This window comes from Kogia breviceps, chromosome 9 (assembly GCF_026419965.1).
Source record: "Kogia breviceps isolate mKogBre1 chromosome 9, mKogBre1 haplotype 1, whole genome shotgun sequence".
NCBI classification, from domain to species: domain Eukaryota; kingdom Metazoa; phylum Chordata; class Mammalia; order Artiodactyla; family Physeteridae; genus Kogia; species Kogia breviceps.
The window spans coordinates 102,420,634-102,437,151 of NC_081318.1; the positions used below are offsets into that span (position 1 = coordinate 102,420,634).

Below are 16,518 nucleotides of genomic sequence, written 5' to 3' on the forward strand. Positions count from 1 at the left end.
CAAAAAAATCATGTATTGCAGAGAATAACTGGAGTTCTTAGTTAAAATGAAATATCATTATATAATCTAATTTGTTACTGCCTTTTCATCTATCTTATTGGGTTACTAAAATGCCAAGATTAAAATCACAGTATTCCATCACTTGCATTACCCATTATGAGAGCATTAAACAAGGTTTATAGGCTGGATTATTACAATTCGCTTTCATGTTGCTTGGAACACTGGAAATGTACACATACCCCTTGCATTCTGCGGTACGCATGAGAGCTTCAACTACCGGAAGAGACCGAGATGCCGGGGTTTTTTTTTTTCTACATAACAAGTTAATTTTTGTTTAATTTTGTTCTTTCCATAAAAAGTACACACTCTTCATATTCAAGTAGTGGCTTAACAGACAACAAAGAGGAGCTACCCCTTATAATGTATTTTTAATCAACTAATTAATTACTCAATAAGCACAGTTTTAATAAACCAAAATTTGTAATAAAAAAATGTAGCTTTCCATACAGCGACAGAAACAAATAACTAAAATGTCCATGGCATTTTTGGAAATTTGCATAGTCCTGAACTTGGTCTTCTTCTCTATTCAAGGTGAGTTTTCAGATAACTGCTGCCCCAGAATCGTCACGTGCCCCTGCAATGTACACATGGGTGTGCTGGTTATTTCCCACTTGCCAGCCTTTACCCCGGAACCTCTGCAAGCCCTGAAGGCTGGACTTTGTGGTCTGAATCAGCAGGCTCACTTTCCCTCTGGATTCCACTAGGCAGATGCACGGGCAGGGGCTGGCGGCAGAGGGGAGAGAAGTCAGGGTATTAATTCCCCTCACTTCCTTTCACTAGTTACAGTTCTGCTGGGGGCATTCTTACCCGCAAGGCCCCCGCTCCCCAAGTGTGACCCTTCTTCCTTGGCTCTAACCCTCGCTGCCCTTGCCCTCTGACTGCACCTTCAGGCTAGGGCTGGTAACCTCCTCAAACTTTTGCTAGTCCTGGAGGCTTTACTATCACGTTCCGAGCCCTTAACCTTGTCCACACCTCTGTAAATATCTGCTCCATGGAACTGCCAGGAAACTGCTAGCTGATAAGATGGTTCAGTTTCAAATCTCATTTTCCTCTTCTCTGCAGCTAAAGAATATTTCCCATGAATTTCTAACTGACCTAGCCTAGGCCTTTTACAAATTTACCATATTGGATTTCAATTCTGAAAAGCTACATGTATAACCACACAGATGAATATTTCAATGAGATGTTCATTCGATATACATTTTATTGAAAATACATTTACTAAGAATCCATTATGATTTCAGCACTTTGGGGGATTTCAAGAAACATAATATATGGTCATTTGGTCCCTGCTCTCAAAGAGTTTATAGTCAAATGGGGAGAGGCGAAGGCACACACACATAAAGTGGATACAGAACAAGTATTATCTGATGGGTCAAAATGCGTCAACAGGAGCCTTCCAGGATGCAGCCTGGTTATGTAAAATATGCAACATGAACTGTGCTACCAAGAGTAGATAAGATTTGGATAGAAGTAGCCACTGAAGGTGAAGGGACATCACATAATATACACATGAATGCTAAGATGCTGAATATTTTCTTAGAGGGAGAATTCAAGGGCTATGGTTGATTTCTTTAACAAAAAAAAAAAAAAAAAAAAAAAAAGAAAGAGAGAAAGGGAGAGAACTATATGTTTTAATGGGGAAACATCATTTTAAGGGATTTGAGAATGACCTTCTTATTTCCTATTTATGTCTAATTATAAAAGGAATTCAAGGGCTTCCCTGGTGGCGCAGTGGTTGGGAGTCCACCTGCCGATGCAGGAGACACGGGTTCGTGCCCTGGTCCGGGAGGATCCCACATGCCGCGGAGCGACTGGGCCCGTGGGCCATGGCCGCTGAGCCTGCGCGTCCGGAGCCTGTGCTCCGCAACGGGAGAGGCCACAACAGTGAGAGGCCCGCGTACCGCAAAAAAAAAAAAAAAAAAAAAAAAAAAAAAAAAAAAAAAAAAAAAAGGAATTCATATCCATGAATCGAAAAGTTGAGATTATTTTAAAAAACAATAGTTGTTTCCTATATCCAAGCTATTCAAATCTAGCCAACGTCAATATTTTAACCTATATACTCCAGTATTTTTTTTTGGCAAATTATTTTTTTAATCTTAATTTGCCGTTCAAATTAAAGCCATAATGAGTTATCATTAAAAACCCACTAGAATGTTATTACAAGATATTGAATATAGTTCCCTGTGCTATACAATAAATCCTTATTGCTTATCTATTTTATGTTACTAGTTTATATCTGTTAATCCCATACTCCTAATTTATCTCCCACCCCTCTCCCCTTTGGTAACCACAAGTTTGTTTTCTATATCTATGAGTCTGTTTCTGTTTTGTACATAAATTCACTTGTATTATTCCTGCGATTCCACATATAAGTGATATCATATAATATTTATCTTTCTATGACTTAAAATAATCAGAAAAAATATAATAGATAACTGAATCACATTGCTGTACACAGGAAACTAACACAACACTGTAAATTAACTATGCTTAAGTTAATTAATTTTTAAAAACCCCACTAGAATGGTTAAACTTAAAGAGACTGACAGCAACAAGTGTTGATGACAATTTGGAGCAACAGGAACTCTCAAACAACCTGAGTATAAGCTGGTGCAACCTCACTGGAAAACCGTTAGGCATTATCTATTCAAACAGATGCACACCTTATGATCCAGTAACTCCTCTCCTTGGTGTATACTGTAGAATACTGTGTATGCACGTGCCACAATATACTAGAATATTCAGAGCGGCATTATTCATTCATGTTAAAATTGGAAACAACCAAATATCTATCAACAGTAGACTGGGCAAATAATTCATACAATGACATAGTGACTAGCTATGAAAACGAACAAACTATAATGTGGAAAAATCTCACAAACAAAATGTTGAGGAGAAGAAGCCTGGTACAAAATAATATAATACACTGTATTATCCCATTTATATAAAGATAATAACAGACAGACCTAAACATTAGCATTGGGATGATCGGGATAATGTTTACCTTTTGGTAGGTTCTTGGGGGGGGGGGGTGCCTGAGGAGGGCTTCTGGATGCCAGTGATTATTAGAGTTCTAGACTTGGTTAGTGGTGAGAGGTTTTCACTCTGTGATAACTCACAATAATTCATTGAGTTATTTGTGTATATTCTGTATACTCACAATAATTCACTGAGCTATTTGTGTATATTCTGTATACTCTTCTGTATGTGTACTAGTTATTACCAATTTTTTTTTTTTTTTTTTTTTTTTTCCGGTATGCGGGCCTCTCACTGTTGTGGCCTCTCCCGTTGCGGAGCACAGGCTGCAGACGCGCAGGCTCAGCGGCCACGGCTCACGGGCCCAGCCGCTCCGCGGCATGTGGGATCTTCCCGGACCGGGGCATGAACCCGTGTCTCCTGCATCGGCAGGCGGATTCTCAACCACTGCGCCACCAGGGAAGCCCCTAGTTATTACCAATTTTTAAGAAAAGAATATATGCATTTGATTTGTGTCGACTGAATTCAAACTATTCCTATCAAGTTCAGAAAATCAAATAGGTGTGCACTTGTATTTTTCAAAATTTGAAAAATATTGCTTAAAAAATACCATAAATAATAACATGATTATTTACCACTATTAAACAAAGATGGTCTAGTTGACACATTAGTCTCAGTTCTAAGTAAACTGTGGAAGATGGGCTTCTGTATATTCGTTTTGGGGGAGGAAAGGTCCAGTGAAGCCAATCAGAAGGAGAAGCCAAGCAAATATTCATAAATCATGTCAGTCATGTCCTTTGACAACTGGAGCAACGTTATGTTTTATACAAGAACAATGCAATTGTTTATGGCCAAAAGTGATTTTATTCCTTCCTGAGAAGACTGCAAAAAATAATTTGCTAAAATTGGTCTCTACTCTGTACTTTAATAGAACTCTATACTAACAGACTAGGATTCCAAGGTCAGGAAAAGAGTCAAAAAACTATAAAAGAAAGTCCATTCAAACAACTACAATGTGCAGTGCACTGTTATTAACAAGAGTTCTTAAATATACTATTGGTTCAAATTAATTTGGATATAAATAGGGCTTCCCTGGTGGCACAGTGGTTGAGAGTCCGCCTGCCGATGCAGGGGACGCGGGTTCGTGTCCCGGTCCAGGAAGATCCCACATGCCGCGGAGCGGCTGGGCCCGTGAGCCATGGCCACTGGGCCCGCGCATCCGGAGCCTGTGCTCCGCAACGGGAGAGGCCACAACAGTGAGAGGCCCGCATACCGCAAAAAAAAAAAAACAAAAAACACCACATCTCATAGCATGGGGCTTCCTGTCCCAACTCATCCTTGTATAAAGAAAGTGCCTTGGGACTTCCCTGGTGGTCCAATGGAAAAGAATCCACTTTCCAATGCAGGGAATGCAAGTTCGATCCCTGGTTGGGGCACCAAGATCCCACATGCCATGGGGCTAACTAAGCCCGTGCACCACAACGAGAGAGAGTAAAACCCGCATGCCACAACAGAGATACCACCTTGATGAGGAAACAGCTGTGGTTGCAGGAGAGAGATGTCCAGCTGTGTTGCTTTCCTAACCCGATGCCTGGCAGATGGGGAGGACGGAGAGCAGGTCTCAGTGGTCAGCTTCTGGGACAGTTGATGGGGCCTGTTTTCTGAAGCCCTCCCAACTGTTCTGCGGTAACAAAGCAGACAGACACTGTCCTTTTCTCCCTTCTTTCCCTAAGATAATAAGTTGTTCCCTTTTTCCTTTGGATGCTCTGTCTTCCTCTAGTGGGGCAGGCCACCGGGGAGGCCAATCCGGCCAGGCCCACAGGACCAGGGGGCTGTCCTGTCTCAGCCTCCTGCTTTTTTTCTCCTTGCAGTGGGGACAGTGCCTTTAATCAGCTGTTCTGTACCATCAGAGTGGCAAGGTCTCGGGTTTAGATTTAGTGCTGGGTCAACAAGATCATTGAAAGTCTGCTTTGCTCCAAGGCTCTCTGGGCCTAGATGGAAAAGCAGAGCTGTACTAGTTAATGTTTAATAAGAAAATATACATGAAGCATTTAGCTTTACGTATGGCCAACACCCTCATTCCTACTGCTGCTGTTCCTGCTAGAGCTCTGGGTGGTCAAGGCTAAAGCTAAAGCTTTCATTGCATCCTTGTGCATTCCTTTCCTCAGTTCTGGAGCCGGCCTGGGTTCAGCTCTCCTGACAGCCTTGGTGTCATCTAAGAGGGTCCCCCCGAACCTCTTTGGACAAAGCAAAGAGATTAGTGACTTTACCTGACCATAGTAAAATGGATGGGATTTTTTTTTCCCCCCTGAAAGTAAATTCAAGGGTATAATTATTCTGTAACTTCACTGCCATGAGAAAAGAAAATGTGGTGGTGCGGGAATGAAAATTTCAAAGTCTGATTTCTCTGACATTCCTGCCAACTTTCCACTGATTCTAATAGATAGGAATTTTTTGGAATTTAATGAATTACCAATACCCCCAAAAAAGCAGGCAAAATGGCGAACTAATGTCCTTTTCCAAGAAGAAAACACACTGCAAAACAGAAAGATGTTGAAACACAACAGTGTGGCGTGACCAAGGAAGGACTGAGTCTCATGAACTAACAGCATCTAGAAAATCCCTGGGTCCTATGGCGTTTGTCCTCAGTGTTACATTTTCTTTCTTCTCTTTCTTTCTTCCCTTTCTTTCTTCTTTCCTTCCTTCCTCCTTCCCTCCCTCCCTCCCTTCCTTCCTTCCCTTCTTCCTTTCTTTCTGGTGTTAACGTTTTCTGATAATGTAGAATTCTATCAACCATGACACCCTCTGGTGGAATTTAAGCCACAATACCCGCCAGGTATAAGGAAAAAGGACAGTAAAGTAGTACACAAGGTTCAATTAGAACTGCTGATTTAATTAACCAAACAAACAAGCCTGTGCTTGTGTCCCGTTTACCTGGAAATCTCCACCATTTAAGGTCAACAGATACTTAAAACATCTCAAGAGCCCCAAGCCAGGATTTAAGTGAGAAGCCTCCCAGCTGGAGGCTTCAGACACTGAGTGGACAAAATTAATTAGAAACAGGAAGTTAGGTTCCACAGTTTAATCCTTGCTTCATGTTGAGTCCTCTTATAGATGGTATGGAGGACATTTATAACACAGACAGGGTGCATCTGGATGCTGACCCAAGGAGAGATGAGGCTTCTGTTTTAACTGATATTTTGTAAACATTACTTCGAGAACCAGCTCGAATAAATCCTTTATCAACGGCAGTCTGGCACGTTGAGCTTAGGTGTGTCTTCCAGGACAGGAGCTGGTGTGGACTTTTTCTCTGGGACCACCATCATCATAATCCTTGTAATTATTCTGATGACTGTTAACTACAGACTAGGGTGTTTACTGGGTTGTCTCTTAGCATCCTTGGCAAGATGGATCTGACTCACATCTCCCCTCTTGCTTTAAATCATCCCTATTTTAAGTGATAACAGAGATGTCCATCAAAGCACTATTATCATCTAAATAGCTCTCCTCCAGAAGAAAATCCTCCAGGTTTGCTAGGGGCCTCTGGCTTTAGTAAAGGTGAAAATAAGAGTCCCTTTTAAAGTGCCATGCTCTTTAGATTTAACTGGAATTAGATCTTGTAAGACTCTACTACATGTTTTTTTTTTTTTTTTTTTTTTGTGTGTGTGTGATATGCGGGCCTCTCACTGTTGTGGCCTCTCCCGTTGCGAAGCACAGGCTCCGGACGCGCAGGCTCAGCGGCCATGGCTCACGGGCACCCACTCCGCGGCACGTGGGATCCTCCCGGACCGGGGCACGAACCCGCGTCCCCCGCATCGGCAGGCGGACTCCCAACCGCTGCACCACCAGGGAAACCCGGGACAACAGCCTTTCTGAAGACAGCTTTTTGGGCTTTACTTTTCTCATCTGTAAAATGTGAGGATTTGGATGAGATGATCTCCACTCCATCCATCAGGGTTAAAGTATCTTTTGGTCCTAAAAGCCAATGTTTTCTACGACTCAAAACATTTGTTTCCATCTGCCTTTGCGCAGCTTTGACAATTCATGTTCCCAAGACTGTAACTTGAATAAAGTTTAGTTTGAACATTTAGTGACACTTCACTTGAGTCTCATTTTCCTTCTTTGCTCCCTCTTTTTTTTCATTTGTAAAAAAAAATTTTTATTGAAACATAGTTGATTTACAATGTTACGTTAGTTTCAGGTATACAGCTGAGTCAGTTATATATATATATTTTTTCTTTTTCAGATTCTTTTCCATTATAGGTTATTATAAGATATTGAGTATAGTTCCCTGTGCTATATATGGTAGGTCCTTGTTATTTATTTATTTTATATATAGTAGTGTGTATATGTTAAGTCCAAACTGCTAATTTATCCCTCCCCCTGCTCCCCCTTTGGTCACCATAAGTTTGTTTTCTATGTCTTTTGCTCCCTCTTTTTTTTTTTCCACATTCTATTTTTTATTTTTTTAACATCTTTATTGGAGTAGAATTGCTTTACAATGGTGTGTTAGTTTCTGCTGTATAACAAAGCAAATCAGCTATGCATATACATACGTCCCCATATCTCCTCCCTCTTGCGTCTCCCTTTTGAATGGCATTGCCATCATCATTGCGACGGATGTCCCCCTGCCCCTGGCCACTCTGGTCTTCAACTTTGATATTTCTCCCTGGAGAAATGAAAGGGTCTGGCTTTATGTTGATTGGATTTGGATGATGATGGATGAGCAAAAATTGCGACCATGTAGCCATGCAAACGGTTCAGTACTGAGCCTCAGCTTAAAGCCTAAAGGAGCTTTTACCAGTGAGTTCATGGCTATTAGATGTTTTTATATTAACAACACTTTTCCCATCCAGGTTTGTGCATTTTATCTTTATTCTTTCACATCCTGAAATTGCTTGGATAACAGAGAGGGTTTATATATTATACACACACACAGACACACACAGACACACACACACATTTCTAAGAGCAGCCTGAACTTTTAGGGGAAATTGAAGAGGCTTTGTGTCAAGTACAGCTAAATCCAGCCTTTCCATATCAAACCTCTGCTAGAAAATTACTGTGCAGATGATAAGGCAGAAAGATATAATAAAAAGTGACTCTACTCAATTTACACTGCAATATTGGTATGACTGAATATTTCTCATTCAGGTGCCTGATAAAATCGCTAAACTGTATTACAGATAAATAAAGGAGGCTTCTGTCAAGAATAAACACCATTAATCATGAAGTCTTACCCACTGAGAGCCTGTGCTATGCATCTGCACAAATACACCAACACAACCGGCAGGCAACATATACTTCCCTGCTTTATACCCTTTCAGGCTGAAGTTGGCCTCCTTTTTCATTTTGTATGATTCAGGAAGCAAGAGCATTTTGAAAACACTCTCTTTACATTTTAACTTTACAGTCTGCAACTGGGTCCTTTATTACAACACTGAGGAAAAATCAGCTGGGTTCTTGGGGGAAAAAAATCCTTGACGATGAAATAATTTTTTTGTTGATTACAAAGCTACACAGTCAATATATATATGATCTATACTGTATTTCATCCAAGCTAAGATGCTATTGATCTAAAGACCCAGCATTATTTTAGGAACCACTCAGAAGGATGGTTCTTCCTTATCACCTTCAATTTTTACTTTACACTTATGAAAAGAGCTCTTTCAGGCTTATTCGGACAGAGGCTTTGTCATATATCACTGTAGTACTTGCACAAAAAGGAAAATCTAAGGCAAAGTAATTTTACTGAGAAACCTGTTGCTGTACACCTGAAACTAACAAAATTAAACTAAATTAAAATAAATTTTTAAACAGAGATACTTGAAACTTCCTCATGACCGGCCGCTTCCCAGTAGCAATCGTAAAACACAACGGACTGTAAGATACATTCCAATTTCAGAGATGTTAAAAGGTGAAGAAAGGATGGACAACTTAGAATAGACGGCTTACATATGGTACTAGACACGTATTCGGTTATTCTGCCTTTTGTCAAACACTTATGACTTGCCAGAGACTGTGTCATATGCTATCTATTTGCTCCTTCATTGAATTCTGGATTCACATGGGACTGAATGATTAAACTGGGCTTGGACAGAGTAGGTAATCTGATAGTAAATACCCAAGCAGGATTCAAATCAAGTCTATGATTTTAAACACAAAGGAAAATTACTCCAACAAATACAAATATGTGCATCCATGCTTAAATGCACTTATATTTTAGCATCATTGAGGCTTTTAAACAACCAGGACAGTATGGTTCTCCAGTGACCTTGTCACTCCAAAGGGAATTGATTTGAACATTCACATATTCACGGGGCCCACGTGGTGCCCGGTGTCCCTGTGTACTGGTGGCCCAGGGATGTGTAAGGCATCACTAGAGAGTGTGGGGAAAAAAGCAGGAGGTACAACCAGAGTTTGTGCAAGACCCTCCCAGCAGAGCTTCACAGGAGGAAAGAGGGCAGAAGAAAAAAACTGTCATGTGGGCATGTACATATCAGGGCCAGGATGTTTTCATAGATTCCTCTTCTAAGGAAAAAAACCATGAACAAACCTAAACTTTCCAGAACCGTGGGATGTTAGAAGGCATCTGAAAGATCATTTAATCCAACGGCTTTACTTCACAGATGAAAACAAAGAGACCCAGAGAGGTCAGGGCCCGTGTTCAAGGACCCAGTGGATTTGTGGCAGAGCTGAGATGGAAATGAGTGAGTCCCACATTTGTTGTGAAAACAGCTTATCCAGTGGCTTCAAGAAGAGGCTCATCCGAAGCCAGGTGCCAATCGAGTTAGGCTGGAATTTTCAGGAATTACACTTTGAAACCCGGAACAAAAGCATTATCATGGGCTAATGTCACCAACATTCTATTGGGTGGAGAGGAGGAATGCTCAGAGGCGATTACTTAGCAAAGCTGTAATCCAGTCCTACTTGTAAGGGATGTTTAATTGTGTTACACAGGAAGTATTCCAACAGCTGTGTTTTGGCTCCCTGGGGGATCTGTTTTCAGAGCCCACTCCAAGGAGGAAGGGCCTCTTGTCGCCAAAAGAGGTTTAATTCCCATCTTCCAAACAAATCCTCCCCACGTAAAGAAGCACGGTGATCCCGCATCGAGTGGATGCATTTATTTGCCGAAGAGAACACAGACTCTCACAGAAAGACTGCGCCCCGCCGTACGCGGCCATTCCAAGGGCTCGTAAAGATCAGACACCAAGAGCTCAGTTCGAACCAGGACCTGCAAGACGATAAAGGATCCCAAGAAACCAGAACCAGGCCCTGGCCACAAGGCTCAGGACCTTCCCCAGTTCCTTCAGGAAGAGCTTCTGTATCTATATGGGCATTTACACTGCATATAATTTTCATCACAGACTGTGTGTTCAGTCATTTCTGAAAAACTCTTTGGTCCTCTTTGGGGAAGTTTCAAGTCAAAACCACTTCCAGGCACATTGTCAACAAATGGAGGTTCCCTGTTAGGTACAGCACACCCTACCTGCCTGTCAGAGTCAAGTTTCTCATGTGTTAAAAAATGGTTAAAAAACAGGTGAACAGACCCCTTAGAGAATTTTGTTCTTAAGACAGCTGAATTTTTTCTGGCGGTATCACAATGCTTTCACAATACCTATAATGAAGGCATAATTCATTTAAGAATCAAATATTTAATCTATATTAGTAGAGGTTAAAAAAAACCATAATTCATAAGTCTGTTCACTGTCCATCTCTGTCTCAGTCATAAACTGTACTTCAGAAAACATACACGCACAAGAAAAGATAACGGCTATGTTTAGGATATCTGCATAATTTTCATTATCGTTGTTCATTATTTCTACACAGACATGCATTTTGTACAAAATAATTATGAAATTCCCGATGTAGAATTTAACTTGAATGGAGCTAGGGGGCTCCCCTCCCACCCGGCCCAGGACAATTTATGTTACTGAATTGGGCGTGAATAGAATACCCTGAACTGTCCTCTTTCAAGAGCCTGATTCACGTTGAAAGGACTAGTACCCTCCTTCCGTGAGTTTCAAGCTAGCGATGATTCAACAGCAGCTATGTTTTTAAACCAGAATGAAGCACTACCCTCTCGCTAATGAGGTTACAAAATGTCTTGAGGTCTCCGTGTTAGGGGCACTTACAAGCACTCTGCTTAGCAGAGGTCCACGGCACTTCGAAGCTGTGGGCTAATCACCCAGGCCGGAATCAAATGGGCTGGAAGAATTCGGAGACTTGGCTCCGAGGAATGTAATTCATGCAGAAAAGCGCTGTCAGAGCGAGGCCAGGGAACCTCGTGGGAAGAAAGCAAAATAAACAGTTCAACAAAGAAAACAAAGACGGGCCAATAGCCTTTTCTAAAGCTTGAGTACACTGAGACTTCAGTGGGGTCCCCCAGACAAAGACCTCATCAAAGAACACCCTTGCAAAGCAAACAGACCCTGAAGGACATTTCCCTCCTGCACTGAGGGAGAAGGGACCAGACTCTAGTTTTCTGTCTTTCCAATTTAACTTCCTCTTACCTTCCTCCTCCCAGCAAACAAAGAAACACCAAACAACAATAATCAAAACAACTGAACAGTCCTATGTCTGTCTGGGTCCAAAGATGGGGGGAGGTGGGGAAGTCCAGCCAAATTCAAAACGGTGCCGTGTAGTTTCTGACTGTGCTTCAGGTCACGGGAAGGCCCTCACCGGTGTGTACGACCCGTCTTGGTCAGAGACACACAGCCTGCTCTGCACACCCCAGAGATGGAGAGAGACTCATGAAGGGCTCAAGGACTTTCGCTTTGAAAAGTGTCACAAACAGCACGTGACGTCACCAACCGGGTGCCTGTGGACTTGGAGAGAATCCCTCCATAGAGCTCAGTGCAGCCTTAGGCCTGAGGTCGGGCCTCTGCTTTCAGCAGCGCCCATACCCCCAATTCCCTGACATCTGGCAAACTCTTGGACTCTTCTTCCCTCCATCCAGTAACTATTGATACATGTATCTCAGCAGCCCTGAAATCCAAAGTCTGAGTGACCAGAGTTTGATCATTAAAACAAGATTAAAATACTTCAGGCTGACCTTCTTTTCTCCTCTTGACTACTTCCATGAAGAAGAGGATCATGCAGTCTTTTATCGGCTGAGCTCCAGGACAGGCTGAGATGACCACGAGGAAAATGGACAGACGTGAGCACCGTGTGTGTGTGTGTGTGTGTGTGTGTGTGCTTATATATGTATGTGAGCATGTAAATGTATACATATATAGTGTGTGTGTATATATATGTATATGAGTATATATATAATGTGTGTGTTGGGGGTGTATATGTGTGTGTGTGTGCTTATATATGTATGTGAGCATGTAAATGTATACATGTATAGTGTGTGTGTGTATATATGTATATGAGTATATATATAAAATGTGTGTTTTGGGGGTGTATGTGTGTGTGTATGTGCGCTTATATATGTATATGAGCATGTAAATGTATACATATATAGTGTGTGTGTGTATATATGTATATGAGTATATATATAATGTGTGTTTTGGGGGTGTATATGTGTGTGTGTTTATATACGTATGTGAGTGTGTATATATATATATATATATATATAGTGTGTGTGTGTGTATATTATGTATGTGAGTAAATATATGTGTGTGTGTGTGCATAGTGAAATAACAGAAAACGCTTACGTTAAATAAGGAAACCGAAAATGTTAATATTAACACGATCTCATATAATCCTAATTTTCATGTGTTATATATCCCAGGCAAATACGGTGGGAAAAACCTTTAAAAATCAGAGATCTCTTTAGACGTCTGATTGCCTTTTTTTCCTGATTTAACCTTTGAATCTGATTCTGAAACCTTTCACGGGTGTGCACTTTACGCTGGAAACCATGTATGCTAGGAAGATGGGGATTTTGTTCCATGGGGGAGTCAGAGATCTCTTCGAATAGAAGCAAGAAGCATTTTAGGAAGCTAGGAATGCTTTCTTTGGACCCTGTCTTCAAAATGTAAATCATATTCAAGCAACAGGGTTTGGTGATTTGTTTTGCAAATCACTTGGCAGGTCACTTAACCGCCAGTACATCTCTTTTCCCACCTTACATAATAAAGATACTGTTCACTTCTGGTGAACTTGGCAATATTTGAATACTATTTGAATGTATTTGGAAGATGGTGATTCTCTGGTTAGTGCTAAACTCATTCTAGGTAGTAGAAGACACACATGAACCTGGTCAGGCCCTGGGAATTATTTAATGCACTGAGTTAACATAACTCCCTCAGGCAGAAAAGCTCTTACTACTTAGGAACGACTGGGGCCTGGTGAGGGGTGGGCGGTGTCAGGTGCCTTAGGACTATTCACAGGTACCCACTAGGAACCAGCGCTGAGGGACCCTCACAGGTGAAATTGTAAAAGAATGCCTTCAACTGTCGCTCATTCATTTTGGTATTAATGAATTAGATTTTCAGATGGAGGCTAAGTTCCTATTCCCTATAACAGTCCCAATGGCAAAATTTTTAATGAAATTATAATCTCTCTGTAGTTGGATAAGTAAGTTTTAAATATCTATAACTCATAAACATGTGGGATGTTTCATTACCCAGAATATTAGTGGTTGAATGTTAGAAATTCTATCTATAGCTTTGGATTAGAGATCCTTATTTTATTTCTTTACTGGAAATGTACAGTCAGCCCTCTGTAGCTGGGGTTTCACATCCATGGGTTTCAACCAACCATGGATAGAAAATATTGGGGGAAAAAAAATTTCTGGAAAGTTCCAAAAAGCAAAACTTGGAAGTTGCAGCATGCTGGCAACTATTTATGTAAGACTTACATTGTATTAGGTATTATAAGTAATCTAGAGATGATTTGAAGTTTATGGGAGGATGTGCATAGGTTATATGCTAATACCATGTCATTTTACATAAGGGACTTGAGCATCCTTAGATTTTGGTATCCAGTGGGGGTCCTGGAACCAATTCCCCACGGATACAAAAGGGAGGACTGACTGTACTCTCATGCCCTAAGGCAGTTCCTGCCACTTCTTACCTTTCTGAGTTCAATTTCCCTAGCTGTGTGGAGGGAGAGAGAGAGAGAGAGACAGAGAGACAGACAGAGACAATGGGAGAGGAGAGATGGAGGTGAAGGGTATAGATCTCTCATTACACTTAAGGTTTTTCAACACCAGTGTTACAAACACTGACACAGTGTCACCAGATCAGCTGGGTTAAAGCAGGAGGTAAACATGGGACCAATGCACCATTTTTTTTTTTTTTTTTTTTTTTTTTTTTGTGGTATGTGGGCCTCACTGTTGTGGCCTCTCCTGTTGTGGAGCACAGGCTCCGGACGCGCAGGCTCAGCGGCCATGGCTCACGGGCCCAGCCGCTCCGCGGCATGTGGGATCTTCCCAGACCGGGGCACGAACCCGTGTCCCCTGCATCGGCAGGCGGATTCTCAACCACTGCGCCACCAGGGAAGCCCAATGCACCATTTAACTGGTTAATTTTTACCCAACTGCAATGTCACGATTCCCATTACTGTTCTGATATGCCTCTTACAAAGATCACATCAGAACTAAAAACGGTCCACATATTTATTTCAAATTTCTTTTCAATACCGTTATCTAATGCATGTTCTGCAACACATCTTCACCCTTGGACTCAGAGGATGAGTTTGAAAACAGACATTCCCCTTGTTCTTTCCTTTTAGTATGCTTAGTTGGCTCAGATCACCAAAGATGCAAAAATCTAGCTGATTTGTTACTTAGGATTCAAAAAGTTAGCAGGCAGGTTCCTGGAAACAAATCTGCGAACTTTGGGGTTTTTTTTGTTTTTTTTTTTTCTGTATGAATTTCGCTGGGGGCAGGGGTGGGGATGCAACAATAACAAAAAGAAATGAGTGACAGGCAGCCCTGTGTCCCCAGCCTTTGTTCCCCTGGGGAAGGGTCTGAAATGAACTCAGCCTGCTGAGCGGCTATAGGAAATGGCATGTCTTTGTTTAGGTTTGGAAAAAGCAGGTTCTGTTACCTAAGTGAGGGAGGGATGGCCACAGAGGAAGAGCTGCAGGCAGCTTGGGTTTGGGTGGTATTTGTCACCTAAAAAGTAATCGGAGCGAGCCTTCCCCTTCCCGTTGGGACAAATTCTGTGAAAGTTCAATTTCCTTCAAAGCATACTCTGAAAACTAAATACAACGATGGCAGTAAATTTCTGTTTTCTTTGAAGCCAGGCTTAACATGAGTGGAAGCATTGTACACAAAGAAAAAAGTCTGCTACAGTCCAGTGCCCCCCAGGCCCCTGCAACAGGCTGGACGGCAGGCTCTATAGAGCTGGCAGCTTCCGGTTCAGTGGCCGTGAATACCTTCAGTCAATATCTGCTCCCGGCCGGACTGCTGAGCCCAGCACAAAGAACACAGGAATTTATCTAAGAAGCTGGCTCTCAGACTCTCTGAATATGCACTATAATTAGGGCCTGCTTTCTCTGTAACCAATGACCGAATTCAATATTTCAGTCATTAGAAATATTGTAAGACAAAACTATTCTACATAGGATGGATAAACAACAAGGTCCTACTGTAGAGCACAGGAAACTATATTCAATATCCTGAGATAAACCATAATGGAAAAGAATATGAAAAAGGATACATATATATGTACAACTGAACCACTTTGCTGTACAGCAGAAATTAACACACTGTACATCAACTATACTTCAATAATTTTTTTTTTAAAAGGAATATTGCAAAACAGAAAAACGTAGTATCCCCTTGGAGTACCATTTATTTTCCTCATGTTCATTTCTTAATGCAAAGTAAAGTGTGTGTGGGTTCATCTGGATTGATACCGCCAGCTCATTAAAATTTTTAAAGTTTAGGAATTGAAACACCAATATTTTCATACTTAGACCAGGCACTGTGGATGTAGGTGGTCTACAGTAGTGCTTGAAAATGAGGCAGACTTTACATTTTTTTCAGTTGATCATAAGAAATGATACCCAAACGATAAGACTTATTTTCTTTTTTGTGAACTGATACGATATGCAACAAGAAATGTTGGCAACAGCAGTGGGAAAGCCTGAAAGTCGAAAATATGGTGCATGGCATCACTTATAAAGAAGAGAAAAATAAGGCAGAGAAAGGGGGTAGTGAGGCTAGAAAGGGGGTGTTATTTTAGATCAGGCCTTGGGAAATTTTGTATTTTAGGCTTTGCGGGCCATGTCCTTTATCTCAGCTACTCATCTCTGCCCTTGATTGCTAAAGCTGCCATAGACAATAGTAAATAAGCAGCAGTCACTAGATTCCAATAAAACAAGCCATGGGCTGAATTTGGCTCATAGTTTGTCAATCCCTGTTCATTAGATGGTTCTTCATTGAAGACCTCTCCGATAAGGAGATGTCTGTGCAGGGAAACGTATGAAGTAAGGGAGCAAGCCATGGACATTTAAGGGAAGAAAGTTCCAGGCAGATACATGTTTTGATCTCATCCAACATGGCTTACATTTTATAGG

The 16,518-nt window shown here is 41.4% G+C and overlaps 1 protein-coding gene across 1 annotated transcript in view; it reads right to left on the bottom strand.

Annotated features, from left to right (window-relative positions):
* The window catches only part of GLI3 (GLI family zinc finger 3), a 295,745-nt gene that overhangs the window by 99,595 nt on the left and 179,632 nt on the right, over positions 1–16,518 (bottom strand). The gene's annotated exons all lie outside the window — the stretch shown is intronic.